The sequence below is a fragment of the Nicotiana tomentosiformis genome, chromosome 3 (genome assembly GCF_000390325.3).
Source record: "Nicotiana tomentosiformis chromosome 3, ASM39032v3, whole genome shotgun sequence".
In the NCBI taxonomy this organism is placed as follows: Eukaryota; Viridiplantae; Streptophyta; class Magnoliopsida; order Solanales; family Solanaceae; genus Nicotiana; species Nicotiana tomentosiformis.
In genome coordinates, this window is record NC_090814.1 from 93,175,542 (window position 1) to 93,192,528 (window position 16,987).

The 16,987-nt window shown below is 39.5% G+C and overlaps 1 pseudogene; it reads right to left on the bottom strand.

Moving 5' to 3' along the window:
• Window positions 1-1,418: 1,418 nt before the first annotated feature.
• On the bottom strand, window positions 1,419-16,795 carry LOC138908172 (uncharacterized; annotated as a pseudogene).
• Window positions 16,796-16,987: the final 192 nt, after the last annotated feature.

Sequence of the window (16,987 nt, forward strand, 5' to 3'; positions counted from 1 at the left end):
TGTGCTCTACTTGATCCATAGCTGTTGCTAGTTTTGGTACGCTATATTTGGTATGTAGATATGGGTACGACGGGGCCTGGTCCCGTACTTTATATAGTTGTACACTCTATTAGAGGTCTGTAGACAGTCATGTATAGCTGAATAATATGTGGCCTTGTCGGCTTCCAGTTTTGGATATATATAGTTATCTATCACAGCCTTGTCGGCTCGCCCTACCGTATTCTGCATGTGTATGTGTATGTGTATATATATATATATATATATATATATATATATATATATATATATATATATATATATATATGTCTTTTGGACATATTTTCCTCATGTATATTTTTCACGTGCTTCAGCAGTTTAATGGCAGATGTTATTCATGACCTACCCTTAATTCATGTTTATATCTTAGACGTATGCTTATGAGTGTTCGACAGGTAGGACTCGGGCACTCGTCATGGCCCATCAGTTTGGGTCGTGATAGAAATAGTGCAGTCTTCCCAAATCCTTGATTCTAATTTAAGCAAGTAGAATATTTTTCAACAATGTGATCTCCTTTGAATTGTTCTCAATAATGATTACATCATCTACATAAACAACAACATAGATTATGGAAGAGCCACTATTCTTATAAAACAGATAATAATCATTAAGGGAGTGAACATATCCTTTGGGGCACAGAGCCTTAGTTAGTTTAGCATACCACTGTCGACTGGCCTACTTCAATCCATATTGTGATTTATTCAACTTGCACACTAGTCCAAGTGTATCAATCAATAGGCCATGAGGAAAATCCCTGTACCCTTCCTCATGTAGATCTCCATGAAGCAAGGCATTATTTACATCAAGTTGAAATATCTTTCAATGTTTCTTTACTGTAGTTGCTATAAGTGCCCTGATAGTGGTCATTTTCACAACTGGTGAAAAAGTCTCAGTATAATAAACACCAGCCAGCTGAAAATACCCTTTTACCACCAACCTGACCTTGAATCTCTCAATACTACCATTAACTTTGTGTTTGATTTTATACACCCATCAACCTATTGGCTTCTTCCCTTTAGGCAAAGGAACTAAGTCCCAAGTGTGATTGGTATGGAGTGCTTCAAACTCTATTGGCATGGTTGCTTGCCAAGCAGGATTCAAAGATACTTCCTTATAAGAGTATGGCTCACTATCATGACAAATACTTTGCACAAGTTGCTGACTATTAGGAACCAAAGAGTTGAAGGAAACATGATGATGTTTGGAGATGAGAGAATTATGAGAGAAAGAGGAATCTGAAGTGGATGTGGTAGCAGGAGAAGATGAAACAGATATAGAGTGTGTATCAGGATGTAAGTTAGGCATGGAACATACATAATCTTTCAAATGCACAGGTAAGTGATGCTCTCTAGTGGACCTTCTAGGCACCTGATTGATCTGAGTTAGAGGTGGTGAAGGAGTAATAGAGGTGGTGAAGGAGTAACAGGAGATTGCAATTGTAAAGAGTGATTGGTTGAGTGCACAACTGAACTATCTGTAGGCGAGAGTATAGTGGAGACATCATCAGTACATGTTGATGGTTCAGGTGCATGATCATTAGAATGTGCCTCAGTAAGTGGCACATCCACTGTAGGAGGAACAGACTCAAGCACTGAGGGAAAATGAGAGGAGGAATCAGGTAAGATAGCAAAGGGGAAGATGTGCTTTTGAAAGGTTACATCCTTGGAGACATGAATCTTTATAGTGGCCAGAATAAGAACTTTTTATCCTTTAGTCATAAGGATATCCCACAAAGACATGAGGAGTGATCCTAGGTTCAAATTTATCTCTATGAATCTTGGGTGTATTGGGAAAACATAGGCATCTAAAGCTTCTTAAATAAGAATAGGTTGGTTTTTTGTTATAGAGGACTTCAATTGGACATTTATTCTTCAGGTAAGTAGTGGGGAGTCTGTTTATAATATGAGTTGCAACCAATACACATTTACCCCAATACTGCAAGGGTAACTTGGACTGAAAAAGAAGTATCCTGACAGTTTTCAAAAGGTACTTATGTTTTCTTTCTACTACCCCATTTTGTTGAGGAGTATAGGGGCATGTCCTTTGATGAATAATCCCCTTTGACTGAAAAAATGATGAGGCTTCTACATTGACAAATTCTGAACCATTGTCTGATCTGAGATACTTTACATTTGTTCTGAAATGAGTTTCAACCAAGGATATGAACCATATAATGACTTGAAATGTATTGCTTTTATTACTTAGGAGGTAGGTCTAGCTGGGTCTACTATGGTTATCCGCTAAGGTGAGGAAATATTTCTATTTGTCATGGGTGCAAACATGGTAAGGTCCTAGATATCTACATGAAGAAGTTCAAAGATAGAGGTGATGGTGATGGTTCTGTGGGGGAATGCAACTCTAGGTTGTCTAGCCATGGGACAAATGGAGTAGAGGAAAGGTTATTTGGTTGAGAACTGGACAGGAATAGAGGATAATTCCCTCATATTGATAAAGGGCACATGTCCCAATCTGTAATGCCACAATAAGTCAGCTTGATTCATGTCAGATAAGAAAGAATGTGATGAAAATCACTGAGTTTTATTACCAATGGAGTTATTTACAAGTGGTGAATTGCAAGTGGAAACATTTACAAGTAAATCAGAATGTTGACAGTGCAAGCTATTTACATCAGTGGTTTTAGAAAAAATAGAATCTGAGAATGATAAGGAGGCAGGTGAAGTGGAGCAGGAATTCTTCAAACAACTTGAACATAGGAGGTATAAGCCATCCTTGACCTTACTAATCTCCAGAGGCCTCTTCAATGAAGGAGCCTGCAGTAGACATAGGAAGTTAGAAAAGGCAACCAAACCTTTAAGTTGAGAAGCTAAAGAATGTATTGAAATAAGATTGTATTTGAAAGATGGAACATAAAGAACTGTATGCAGGGTAATGTTTAGTGAAAGAGTAACTGTTCCAATTTTTGTGACTTTGACTCTATAGCTGTTAGGTAAAGTAATTAACATAGGATACACTAATATTTTAATTTGAGTGAGCAAGGATTTGTTGAACGTCATATGATTAGAAGCACCGGAATCCAAAATCCAAATGTCAACTCTTGATTTAAAGCATTTACATCACAGTAATCCAAAATCAACAGAGAAAACAGAGACAGAGCAAGCAAGAATACCTGCAAAATTCACAGCTCCACCAGTGATGTTGCTATCTGAGTTATATCCAGCAGAACTAGCCTGAAAGTGCTGTAGTAAAGTCACCAGTTGCCCATATTGCTCTCTAGTAGGACTCACATTGGAGCTTCTGCCTTGGGACTGTGTTTCCTCACTTTTCACAGGAAATACTTCAATTGGAGTACTGTGTACATTAGTCATAGTTTTTTTTACCTTTATTGTACTTGGGATTATGATTAAAGTCCTGTGGGTAACCGTGGAGCTTGAAGTATTTGTCTTGGGTATGACCAGGACGCTTGCAGGGATCACAAAAATGATGAGGTCTGTTAGTGGAGGAATATCTATTTGGAGAGTAATTGGTTCTAAAGTTGTTGTGGATAGGTGCCCTGTTTAAACTATTATGTGCAGGGACATTAGCATTTAAAGAAACAGATTCCATCACGAGCTGATTGGGTGGCTTTACTTCTCTTTGTTTTTCCTCCTGAATGAGCAAAGAAAAAGATTATGCCATACAGGGTAAGGGATTCATCATGAGTATACTACTGCGTACTGTGGTGTATACCTCGTTCAATCCCGTGAGAAATTGGATTAGCCTTCTGTCTTGCTTAGCTTTGTTTACATTATCCTTAGCCTCATAGGTGCATTGACAACTACACTGCGACTTGACATTTATCATGTTCAATTCCTCCCAAAGTTTTTTCATTTTTGTGTAGTATCCGGTAATATCAAGGACTCCTTGAGTTAAATTGTTGATCTCCTTTTGGATTTGATACAATTTGGTGTCGTTGGTCTTGTCGTACCTATCCTCTAACTCACTCCACAACTCAAAAGCATTACTAACATACTCGACACTATCAGCAGTATCTTTTCATAGAGAATTCAGGATCCATGAGGTTACCATATCATCACACCTCTCCCACTAACTGAATTATAGAATCTGGGTCTGGGCGTTTGTACACACCAGTTATAAAACCTATTTTTATTTTTGACTGAAAGGGCTCTAAGAACACTTCTCCTCCAAGATCTATATCTGATGTCGTTGAACGGAACTGTCACTAGCATCGCACCATGATTGTCCTACGGGTGCATGTAGAAAGGGCAACTGAAATTAATTCTAAAGTCGACGCCGTGACGGGAGTTGAGTTGCTCGGTTCAACTCCAGAATCATTGTTTGGATCACGGATAGCCATGAAAAATAGTGTCAATTCATTGAAAATGAAATGAAAAAGAGAAGAGAATGATAGATCAAGAAAATTGGGGCAAAACTTCAGACTGTGATTTCAGCTTTAGAACTCAATTGAGAAAGAAATCAAGGACAATAGTGAGATGATTACTATGCTCTGATACCATGTAAAGATGGAGAAGTGAAGGATGAGCACAGCTCGAGCTTCAATGGTGGAACCCTAGAAAGTTCTCGAAGAGAGAGAAGGGTGAGAGAATCTGTTGTGTGAGAAATGAACTAACTGAATTGTATTAACTAGCAAATGAATACATATATACAACACACGTGTGAGTTCCACTATGTCTAATGCTAACTCAACTAATGTAACTAATACTAACTCAATTAACTGACCACTCAAACTAACAACTAAGCTAAGTTTACATACAATTAATACAAAATTAACAATATCTTAATAAAAGTGTACGTAATAACACAATTTAGTGTTAGTTTAAGTGTTCAATTAGTACAAACCTTAGTTAATGTGCCCAAGTAAATATATCTACTAAGTTCAGAGGCCATCTACGTATTTGGCAAAATATTATAGGAGTAGTATTTGATTAAAAAGGTAAAAATATTATGCCATCCGTTTGTTTTAGGGGTCTTTGCCCTCTAAAATGGGCCAGTTGGGTTGAGCTGACCAAAACAACCTAGTATTTAAAAGTTTAAAGGTATTTTTTCGTTTCTATACAATATTTGAAACTTATTTATTAAAATTATCCTAATTTTGTATATTACCATCCCTAAACAAAGTTTCCTTACAATTTATATACAATTCATTATTAGTGCCTTAAATTAGGGAATTCAGTTATGTTTTTTTCCTTTTCTCTCTCTTCTTTTTTTCTATTTTCTGTCACTTCTCTCTATGTACAATCCATTATTAGTGCCTTAAATTAGGGAATTTGGTTACACTCTTATGAAATATAGTAGGATCATGTGATGCTTCAGTCCATTCGTCGAACTAATTGGCGAGTTGCCATTTATCTTGAAACATCTTATAATAAATCAACCGATACCAAATTCGTCGACCAAACCGCTTCTCAACTTGCTTGGCACCAAGGGTTTACTCGAAAGGCAAGAACATCGAGGGATGAAATATTCAACCGACGACGATGTTTTCTTGACTTTTAAAAATTGGAGAGAAGAGGTCCCTTAAGTATTTGATACAAATTTGATATATCTACAACAACATATAAACTAAAACCAAATTTTATACAACTAATTATATAGTATACAACTTATTTATAACTTATCTACAACTTTCATACATCATTTTTATACAGTTAAATACAATTACAACATCATACAACTTAAATACAATTTTCATACAAAATTTATATAATGTCTTTTTGTATGTATTTTGTATATGATTTGTATATATTTTGTAAGTGGTGTGTTCTTCTTCCTTTCTGAAATTCTAATCAAAACTTCCTATCTTAATACAATTTTGATACATATCAACAAATTTATGTAAAAGTATAATATTTATAACTTAAATACAAGTTTCATACAATGATTCATACATTATACAAGTATTTTTCAACTTTCATACAACATGCAAATAAAAAAAATATAATTACAACATAATACAACTTAAATACAATTTACATATAATTTTAATATAATTTCGTAAGTATATTGTATGTCATGTGTTCTTCTTCTTCTTCTTCTTCTTCTTCTTCTTCTTCTTCTTCTTCTTCTTCTTCTTCTTCTTCTTCTTCTTCTTCTTCTTCTTCTTCTTCTTCGAGTTTCATTCTGAAATTCATCCAAAATAAATCTTCGAGTTCTTCTTCGAGTTTCAGTCTGAAATTCATCCAAAATAAAGTCTAATCTTCACAAACACCCTCAAAATTGAGATATAAACTCTAAAGAAGATTTTCAATTGTTTGCAACAATACCCAATCCAAACAAACAGTAGATTTTAAAAATCTAAATTCGAATTCAAAGCTTTAAAACTTTTTAATGGCTGTTAGTGGTTGAGAATCAAACACCTTCAAAATTTATTGATTGACGATTTCAATTCAAACACCAATTGTGCAATGAAAAACAAATTGCTAAGCTAAAACTCTATATTGAAATAATTAAAATTCATTGATGAATTCCCTGAAAAAAGAGGATAAAAAGCAGAGAAAAACGAAGGAAGAAAATTGGGGAAAGAACAAAGAAAGAGAGAAAGATAGAGAGAGACACAGAGAGAGAAAGAGAGACGGGGGGAGAGAGAGAGAGAGCAAGCAGTGATGGGAAATAAGTATTTTCCTATTCAATTCCCAATATAAATAGATACTCATTAATACTAATTGTATATAATTAGTAAAATATATATGCCTATGTAATTAAGTTAAAACTTGATTAGAGAGGGTAATAAAGTTTCATATGTAGTATAGGAAGGTAAAAATCCCAAGTTTAAATGCTGTCATGGCATCCTACATTAAAAAACACCCTCCCTTATTGGAGGTCTTCTTCTCCTTCTTCCCATATATATATATACACACACACACACACACACACACACACACACATGTATATATATACTAGTTCCTCGGCACGTGCGTTGCACGTGTATGTCGAGTCATGTAGACACAGTTCTATAAAATATAATATTAATATTATTTAAATAAAACATTGAGTAAAGAATAAAGTACATTTTTTTATGAATCGTGATTGATGAAGATCACTATATAATGAATTAATTATTTATCGTGTATACCGAGTCAGGTAGTATACTGTCACGACCCAATTTCCTATAGATCGTGATGGCACCCAACGTTGCCGCTAGACCAGCCAACGGTGAACTGACCATGTGTATATTCTTTTAACATTTTTAAAATAGTTTATTTTTAATTATTACAAAAGAAAGGGACGAGAAAATTTAATAAAATAAAACATAACAAGTTGTAAGATCAAGTGCAGTGAAATAAACACTCAAAATCATTAAGTGTCTACTAGCAAAAATTCCAAGACCTGGTGTCACAAGTGTATGAGTTACTAGTAGAATACACAAAACACTAAACTACTATCTGAAATAAAGTAGAGAAAAAATAAATACAAAAGAAAGACTTTGGGTGCTGTAGAATGGCTCGGAAGGCAGCTCACCGCTATGTCTCGATGCATCAGGAGTGCGCGCCGGGATGATGTCCAGATGCACTTGCCTCAGATCCTGCACGGTTAGTGCAGAAGTGTAGTGTGAGTACATAAACCACATGTACCCAGTAAGTATCTAGTCTAACCTAGAAGAAGTAGTGACGAGGGGCTGACTTCGACATTTACTTTAGGCTAACAATAAAATACCTAAATATTAAATAAGCATGAGTTATGTAAACAACCATAAATCTCCATAACAAGTGATAAATAAATATTTCTTTCACTAATAATAAAACCCAAGTCAATTTCCATCATTTAAATAACTGTAACCTCTCCAGCCAATAAAAATCATATTACGAAGATTAGGCTCCAAGTATTATTACGCACGATTTATGCCGCGGTCGTATGACCCGATCCAAAATATATGTATATACTGTGTGCATTGTCGAGGGTCGAACGACACGAACCATAGATGCATCTATTAACCTGCCGAGGCGAACGACCCTCTCCCATGAGAGTAGAGGGAATTTACCTCGCTCGCGAAAATACTTGCGACGTGAATGGATATAGATTTCTCAAAGTTATTATAAAATTCTTCCATTCTCTCCCACACATAAGAAATTTAAATGGGAGACTTTAAATATTAAAATCCTTAATCTCAGCTCTAGTTAAGATAACTAATATGTAGGACCAACATACTAGAGCAAACAAAGCATGGTGTAAGCCTAAGACTACCCGGATATCATATAGAATATAGCTACGCACGGACTCTCGTCACCTAGTGCGTACATAGCTCCCCACACATATAATTCACAACAAAAACACGCCTAAGGGTATGAGTTCCCTCTTACAAGGCTAGGCAAGAGACTTACCTCGTTCTCAAGCTCACTCTCGATCCACAAATATGCTTTAAATCCTCAACTCATTTCCAAACGACCCGAAACTAGTCAAATGTTATATAAATTAATTAATACATGTTCAAAAGTTCATAATTTAACTATTAGAGTAATTACCCAAACCAAATTGGAAGATTCCTAAAATTCACCCCCGGGCCCACGTGCCCGGATTTCGGAAATTTTTGAAGAAAGTTGTTACTCATAACCTCACGAACTCAAATATATAGTTTTCACTCAATCTCATAACCATTTTCGTGGTTAAATCCCATTTTTATCAAAACCTATGTTTTTCACCTAAACCCATGATTTTCACAATTTTTACATGTTAACACCTACCCATAATCTATATATTCAACTCACATTGTATAGAAATTACTTACCTCAAAGTGCTAGGTGAAAACCCTTCTCCAAGAGCTCCAAAATCGCCCAAGAGATGAAAGAAAGTAAGCCAAAATAACCTAAGTCCCGCATTAAATGGACTATTCTGCCTCCAGCGATTTTGCACCTGCGGTCACTGGGCGCATCTGCGGTACCGCTTCTGCGGAACTAGGTCTGCTTCTGCCGAATTTCCCCAGGCCCAACGCTTGCCGCTTCTGCGGTCGTGATCCCGCTTCTGCGGTCGTGATCCCTCTTCTGCGGTCAAAGAAGCGCATTCTGCGGCCTTCTCGCACCTGCGGCTCCTCATCACAGAAGCGAGTCCACTTCTACGCACTCCCCTTCGCTTCTGCGGGCCACTGGCCAACTGCTCCCAAACCTCTTCTGCGGCCAAAATCACGCATCCGCGGGCTCGCAGCTGAGGCCAAAAGCTCGCAGGTTTGGTGTCACAATCTAATTTTACCTATAGGTCATGATGACGCCCAACACTACAGCTAGGCAAGCCAACTAGTAATTTAAACATATATTCAATTCTTTAAAATTAACCAAGTAATTAAACTCTTCTTACTGGCAAGAATTAAGATAATATGAAAAGATTTAGAAAATTAAAAATAAAAAAGAACAAAATTAAATCCAAACATTCTACTAGTGTGTGTGCCAAGACCTAGTGTCACAAGTGTATGAGCATCTAGTAGATTATACAAAAAATTCCAAATACTCTCTGAAATAAAGTAGACAGAATAATAATTTCAGGAAGAGGCACGGGTTGTTGCAGAATGGCTCAGAAGGGCAGCTCACCACTAAGCCTCTAGATATCGTGGGTGCGTGCCGATAGGTCCAACTATAGCATTGTCTCAAGTCCTGCACAAAAAGTGCAGCAAATGTAGCATGAGTACGTAAACAACGTTTACCCAGTAAGTATCAAGCCTAATCTCGAAGAGGTAGAGACGAGATGGTCGACTTTGACGCTCACTAAGGGTCAATAATAATAAATAAAATAAAAATAGAAATATTTAAATCAACATGATTCACAGAGTTTACAATAATTTTATTTAACGAACAGAAATAATTAAATTCCTTCAAATGCAACAATTCTCAATCTATTAATTAAATCCACAAGCTGCAATTGAAATAGCAAAGTATCGTGTAATTATTATTATTATTATTATTATTATTATTATTATTATGCACGATTTCTGCCGAGGTGGTACGGCCCGATCCAGAGTGTCGTGTACACTGCCGAGGGATGTGCGGCGCGATCCATAGACGCATCTATACCGTCGAGGCATTCGGCCTGCTCCACCAGAAAGGAAGACATTTTCTTATATACCCCCGGAAGGAGAGTTTATTTATTGATAGATTAATACGAGAGGATGAACAATTTCTTTTAACAATTAAATAATTTATACAGAAAAATTAAGTATATTAGATTTACATCTTTTACTATATTTCCCTAACAATTCACAATATATTTCAAATAATTTAATTAAATATAGAATACAATTTACACAAGTAATTCATGATTTGAGTCCTAAACTACCCGAACTTTAGCATAAATAGAAGCTAGGCACGGACTCTCGTCACCTCGTACATACGTAGCCCTCCACAATTAGCTACAATTATTAATTTAATCACCTATGGGGTAAATTCCCCCTCACAAGATTTGACAGGAGACTTACTTTGTCTCAAAGTCCACTTTCCGATCAAAATGTCGTGTAAAACCTCAATTCAATGCCAAAAAATCCGAAACTATCCAAAAGTTATATAAAATAATTAATACATGTTCAATAATTTGAAATTTATCTATTAAATAAATTACCCTATCCAAAATGGTAAAATTCCTAAAATTCACCTCGGGTCCACATGTTCGGATTCCGAAAATTTTTGGAGGAAAACGTTACCCATAATCTCAAGAACTCAAATATATAATTTCTATCCAATTCCATAACCATTTTCGTGGTTAAAATCTCATTTTTATATAAATCTAGGTCTTTCATCTAAACCTTTGATTTCTAAGATTTACTGGTTATAATCTACCCATAATCTATGTATTTAACTCAAGGTGTGTAGAATTAACTTACCTTCCAATTGCTAGTTGAAATCCCCTCTCAAAAAGCTCTGAAATCGCCCAAACTTGGAAGAAAAATGGACTAAAATGAACTGAGCCCCGTCCGTTTTTAAGGTTCTGCCTAAGCAGGTTTTTCGCACCTGCGGAAATTCCTTGCAGGTGTGAGTTTCACTCGCCTGGACCAAGGTCGCATTTGCGCAACGCGCAGGTGCGCTAAAATTTCACATCTGCGCCGATGGCCTCCCTTTCCCTTTTCCGCTTCTGCGAACAAAACTCGCATCTGCGAGGGTCGCGCCCGCGGCTGTCCAAACGCAGGTGCGATCGTACCAGAAGCAGAAAGCTTCAGTTCTTCCTCTTAATTCCAAAATTGGTCCGAGCCTCATCTGGTTAACACTTGGGGTCCCCGGGGCCCCGTCCGAACATACCAACAAATTTGAAATCATACAACGGACTTGTTTGAACCCTCGGAACCTGTAAAACAACATCAAAACTAAGAATCATACATCAAACCAAATTTATTCAACTTAGAAATTTCAGATTCTTCAAACTTACTCCGAACGCGCCGAAACATACTTATACTCCTCGGAATGACACTAAATTTTGCGTGCAAGTCTTAAATCACCATACGGAACTATTCCCAAACTCGGAATTTCAAACGGACCTCGATTATTCCAAAACCTACTCCAAACCAAATTTAAAGAACTTTAAACCTTCAAATAGTTGATTTTCACTTTTAAGTGCTAAAACGCTCCCGGGATATCCAAAACCCGATTCGAACATACGCCCAAGTCCGAAATCATCATACAAACCTATTGGAACCGCCAAATCCTGATTCCGGGGTCGTTTTCTCCAAATGTTGACCAAAGTCAAACTTGGCCTTTTAAACCCAAACTAAGGAACCAATTGTTCCGATTTCAACCCGATCACTTCCAAATTCTGAACCAACCATCCCCGCAAGTCATAAATTAATAAAAGCACATGCGGGGAGTTTTATTTAGGGGAACAGGGTTCTAAAAGTCAAAATGACCAGTTGGGTCATTACATTCTCCACCTCTTAAACAAACGTTTGTCCTCGAACAGGTTTAGAATTGTACCTGGAGTGCTGAATAAGTGTGGATATCTGCTCCACATGTTTTTATCGGCCTCCCAAGTCGCTTCCTCGACTAGTTGGCCCCTCCACTGGACCTTTACTGTAAAAATCCTCTTGGACCTCAACTGGCAAACCTGTTTATCAACAATGGCAACTGGCTCCTCTTCATAACCTAAGCTATTATCTAGCTGAACTGTGCTGAAGTCTAACACATGTGACAGGTCGGCATGATACTTTCGTAGCATAGATACATGGAAAACTGGATGGACTCCTGATAGATTGGGAGGCAAAGCAAGCTCGTAAGCAACCTTCCCAACTCGTCTCAACACCTCAAATAGGCCTATAAACCTTGGGCTCAACTTGCCCTTTTTCCCAAACCTTATGATTCCTTTCAGCGGCGAAACTTTCAAGAGAACTTTTTCACCTACCATAAATGATAAATCACGCGCTTTCTGATCCGCGTAACTCTTCTGTCTAGACTGTGCTGTACGAAGTCGCTCCTGAATCAACTTTACCTTTTCCAAGGCATCCTTTACCAAATCAGTACCATATAACTTAGCCTCACCGGGATCAAACCATCCGATGGGCAAACGACATCGCCGACCATATAAATCCTCAAATAGAGCCATCTCGATGCTGGATTGGTAACTGTTATTATAAGCAAACTCGGCCAAAGGCAAGAAACGATCCCACTGACCTCCAAAGTCAATCACACATGCCCTGAGCATATACTCCAAAATCTGAATTATCCGCTCTGACTGCCCGTCGGTCTGCGGATGAAAGGCTGTGCTGAGCTCTACACGGGTCCCCAATTCACTTTGTACTACTCTACAGAAATGTGAAGTAAACTGAGGGCCTCTATTTGATATGATGGAAATTGGCACACCGTGCAACCAGACCATTTCCTGAATATAAATCTGGGCCAGCCTCTCTGAAGTATACGTAGTCACAACCGGAATAAAGTGTGCCGACTTGGTCAACCTGTCAACAATCACCCAAACTGCATCAAACTTCCGCAAGGTACACGACAACCCAACTACAAAGTCCATAGTAATGTGTTCCCATTTCCACTCTGGTATAGTCATCTGCTGAAGTAGGCCACCTAGTCTCTGGTGCTCATATTTAACTTGCTGATAATTTAGACACCTAGCTACATACTCAATTATGTCCTTTTTCATTCGTTGCCACAAATAATGCTGCCTCAAGTCACGATACATCTTTGTAGCACCTGGATGAATAGAATACCTAAAACTGTGTGCTTCCACTAGGATATTTTTCCTCAGTTCATCCACATTAGGAACACATAGACGATCCTAAATTTGCAGAACACCATTTACGCCAATAGCAACTTTCTTGGCACCACCCCGTAGTACCATTTCTCGAAGAACCATTAAGTGTGGATCATCATACTGGCGAGCTTTGATCTGCTCAAATAGTGAAGACTGGGCTACGACACATGCAAGAACTAGACTGGGCTCTGAAATGTCCAACCTCACAAGTCGGTTAGCCAAGGATTGAATATCCAAAGCTAATGGCCTCTCCTCTGCTGAAATGAAAGCCAAACTACCCATACTCTCCGCCTTTCTACTCAAGGCGTCTGCAACTACATTTGCTTTGCCCGGATGATACATGATAGTAATATCATAATCTTTTAGTAACTCAAGCCATCTGCACTATCTCAAATTTAGGTCCCTCTGCTTGAACAAATGCTGCAAGCTGCGATGGTCAGTGTAAACCTCACAAGACACCCCATAAAGATAATGCCTCCGAATCTTAAGAGTATCAACAATCACAGCCAACTCCAAATCATGTACCGCTTCAGCTGACGTGAAGCATATGCAATAACTCATCCTTCCTGCATCAATACACAACCCAAGCCAATGCGTGAAACGTCACAATACATTATATACATCCACGAACCGAAAGGCAACACTAACACTGGTGTTTTGGTCATTGTTGTCTTGAGCTTCTGAAAGCTCACCTCACAATTATCGGACCATCGGAACGGAGCACCCTTCTGGGTTAATTTGGTCAAAGGTGCTGCAATAGAGGAAAAACCTTCCACAAACCGACGATAATAACCGGCTAAACCCAGAAAACTCCTGATCTCAGTCGCCGAAGTGTTACGATGCCAATTATGAACTGCCTCAATCTTTTTGGGATCAACATTAATGCCCTCGCCCGATACAATATGCCCCAAAAATGCTACAGACTCTAGCTAGTAATAAAATTTGGAGAACTTAGCATATAGCTTTTGTTCCTGCAGCGTCTGAAGCACCACTCTCATACGCTGCTCGTGCTCTTCCTTACTGCGCGAGTAGATCAAGATGTCATCAATGAAGACAATGACAAACAAATCAATATATGGCCTGAATACCCTATTCATCAAATCCATAAACGCTATCAGGGCATTAGTTAAACCAAAGGACATCACTAGAAACTCATAATGACCATATCTAGTTCGGAAAGCAGTCTTCAGAACATCCGAATCCCGAATCTTCAACTGATGGTACCCCGTCCTCAAGTTGATCTTAGAGAACACCCTAGCACCCTGCAACTGGTAAAATAGATTATCAATACGCGGCAACGGGTACTTGTTCTTAATAGTGACTTTGTTCAATTGGCGATAATCAATACACATTCACATCGTTCCATCCTTCTTCTTCATAAATAACACCGGTGCACCCCAAGGCAATACACTCGATCTGACAAACCCTTTGACTAGTAACTCCTCAAGATATTCTTTCAATTCTTTCGGAGCCATGCGATACAATGAGATAGATATAGGCTGGGTATCTGGGCCAAGTCAATACAGAAATCAATATGACGATTAGGTGGCATGCCTGGAAGATCTGAAGGAAATACATTGGAGAACTCCCAAACTACAGGCACTGAATCAATAGTTGGAGTCTCTGTAGTAGTATCCCGAACATAGGCTAGATAAGCTAAACAACCCTTCTCAACCATGTGTTGAGCCTTCATAAAAGAAATGACCCGATTAAATGCACTAACAGACGAACCCTTCCACTCTAGCCTAGGCAATGCTAGAATAGCCAAGGTAACAGTCTTGGCATGACAATCTAGAATGGCATGATATGGAGATAACCAGTCCATGCCTAGGATAATTTCAAAATCGGTCATCTCAAGAAGTAGGAGGTCTGCTCTAGTTTCATAACCACAGAATGTAACAATACAGGACCGGTAGATCCGATTCACAACAACAAAATCGCCCACAAGAGTGGACACATAAACAGGAGTACTCAAGGACTCACGAGAAATACCCAGAAATTGAGCAAATAGAGATGACACATATGAATACGTAGATCCTGGATCAAATAATACAGAGGCATATTTGCCGCAAACAAAAATAGTACCTGTAATCACGACATCTGAGTCCTCTGCATCTAGTCTGGCCGGAAAAGCATAGAAACTAGCTGGAGTGCCAACTGGCTGGCCTCCGCCTGGCTGACCTCCACCTCTAGGACAACCCCTACCCACCTATTCTCCACCTCTTGGTGGTCGGACGACTGGTGGAGCAACTGGTGTGGTAATCATAGGTTGCTGACCCTGCTGCACTGGTCTACCCCAAAGCCTAGGGCAAAATCTCCGCATGTGACTGGGATCCCCGCACTCGTAACAACTCTTCGGTGTGATGGGCTGCTGACTAAGAGTCTGACCCTGGGAACCGGAATACCCACTGGAAGGACCATGAATAGCTGGTGGGCGATAAGAACTCTGTGGCATAACACTGAAATTAGGTCGAACTGGAGGACCCCGAGGAGGTGGTGGTGCTGGATATGGGGGCCTGATGGATTACCCTATCACGAACTGACCTCTGCCCCCAAACGGAGCACCTCTGAACTTTCCAAAATATCTAAACTGCTTATCTCTCATAATTTGCTCTCGGCTCCGCTGACGCACACCCTCAATCCTCCGGGCTATCTCCATGACGAGCTCATAAAAAGTGCCCATCTCAACCTCTCGAGCCATAGTGGCCTGAATGCCAGTATATAAACCTGCAACAAACCTCCGCACTCTCCCCGCCTCAATAGGGAGTAACATAAGTGCATGGCGAGATAACTCAGAGAACCTCGCCTCATAATCGGTCACTAACATCTGACCCTGCTGGAGCTGCTCAAACTGAAACCGCAACTCTTCCTTCTGGGAGGGTCGAATATACCTGTCCAGGAAGATACGGGTGAACCTGTCCCAAGTCATGGGAGGAGAATCTGCTGGTTTGCCAAGAAGATAAGACTTCCACCATCTACGGGCTCTGCCCTCTAGCTGAAAAGTAGCAAAGTCTACCCTATAAGACTCTAATATCCTCATGTTGTGCAGTTTGTCCCTGCACCGATCAATGAAGTCCTAGGGATCCTCATGTCGCTCACCCCCTAAGACAGGAGGATGTAGTCTAGTCCATTTGTCCAATAATTTCTGCGGATCAGCGGCTGCAGCTGGCCTGGGCTTAGGTGTAGCTTCTGCCACTAGCTGGGCTCTACTAACGGGTAGTGCACCCTGGGTCTGATATATAGCAGCTGCCTGCCCATGAGCCTGTGCGGTCGAAGTCTGTGCTCCCCCGCCCGCCTGAGATGTGGCTGGGTCTGCCGGAAATAAACCGGCCTGGGTCATAGTGTCCATGAACCACAACATACCACCCACGACATCCTGGAATCCCGTTGCAGATGTGAAATCCACCGGAGCTGGCTCTACCACAGGCACCTCACCCTGTTCCTCAACAATAGGATTCTCTGCTGGACCCACTGGCGGCATAACTGGAACAGTCCTGGGACGTCTTCGTCCCCTACCACAGGCTGGAGCCCTCGCTCGGCCTCTTCCTCGGTCTCTAACAACTGGGGGAGTAGCTCTTCCCTGGTTTGGAGCCTCGTTAGAGCACGTTCTCACCATCTATGAGAGAATAAGAGAAATATATTTCGTGCTACATCACTTGCACGATGGAATATGAAGAAAAGTAGTTTCCTAACACCCTATAGCCTCTCGAAGATAAGTACAGACGTCTCCGTACCGATCCACAAGACTCTATTAGGTTTGCTCATAACTTGTGAGACCTACGTGAATCTAGTGCTCTGATACCATGTT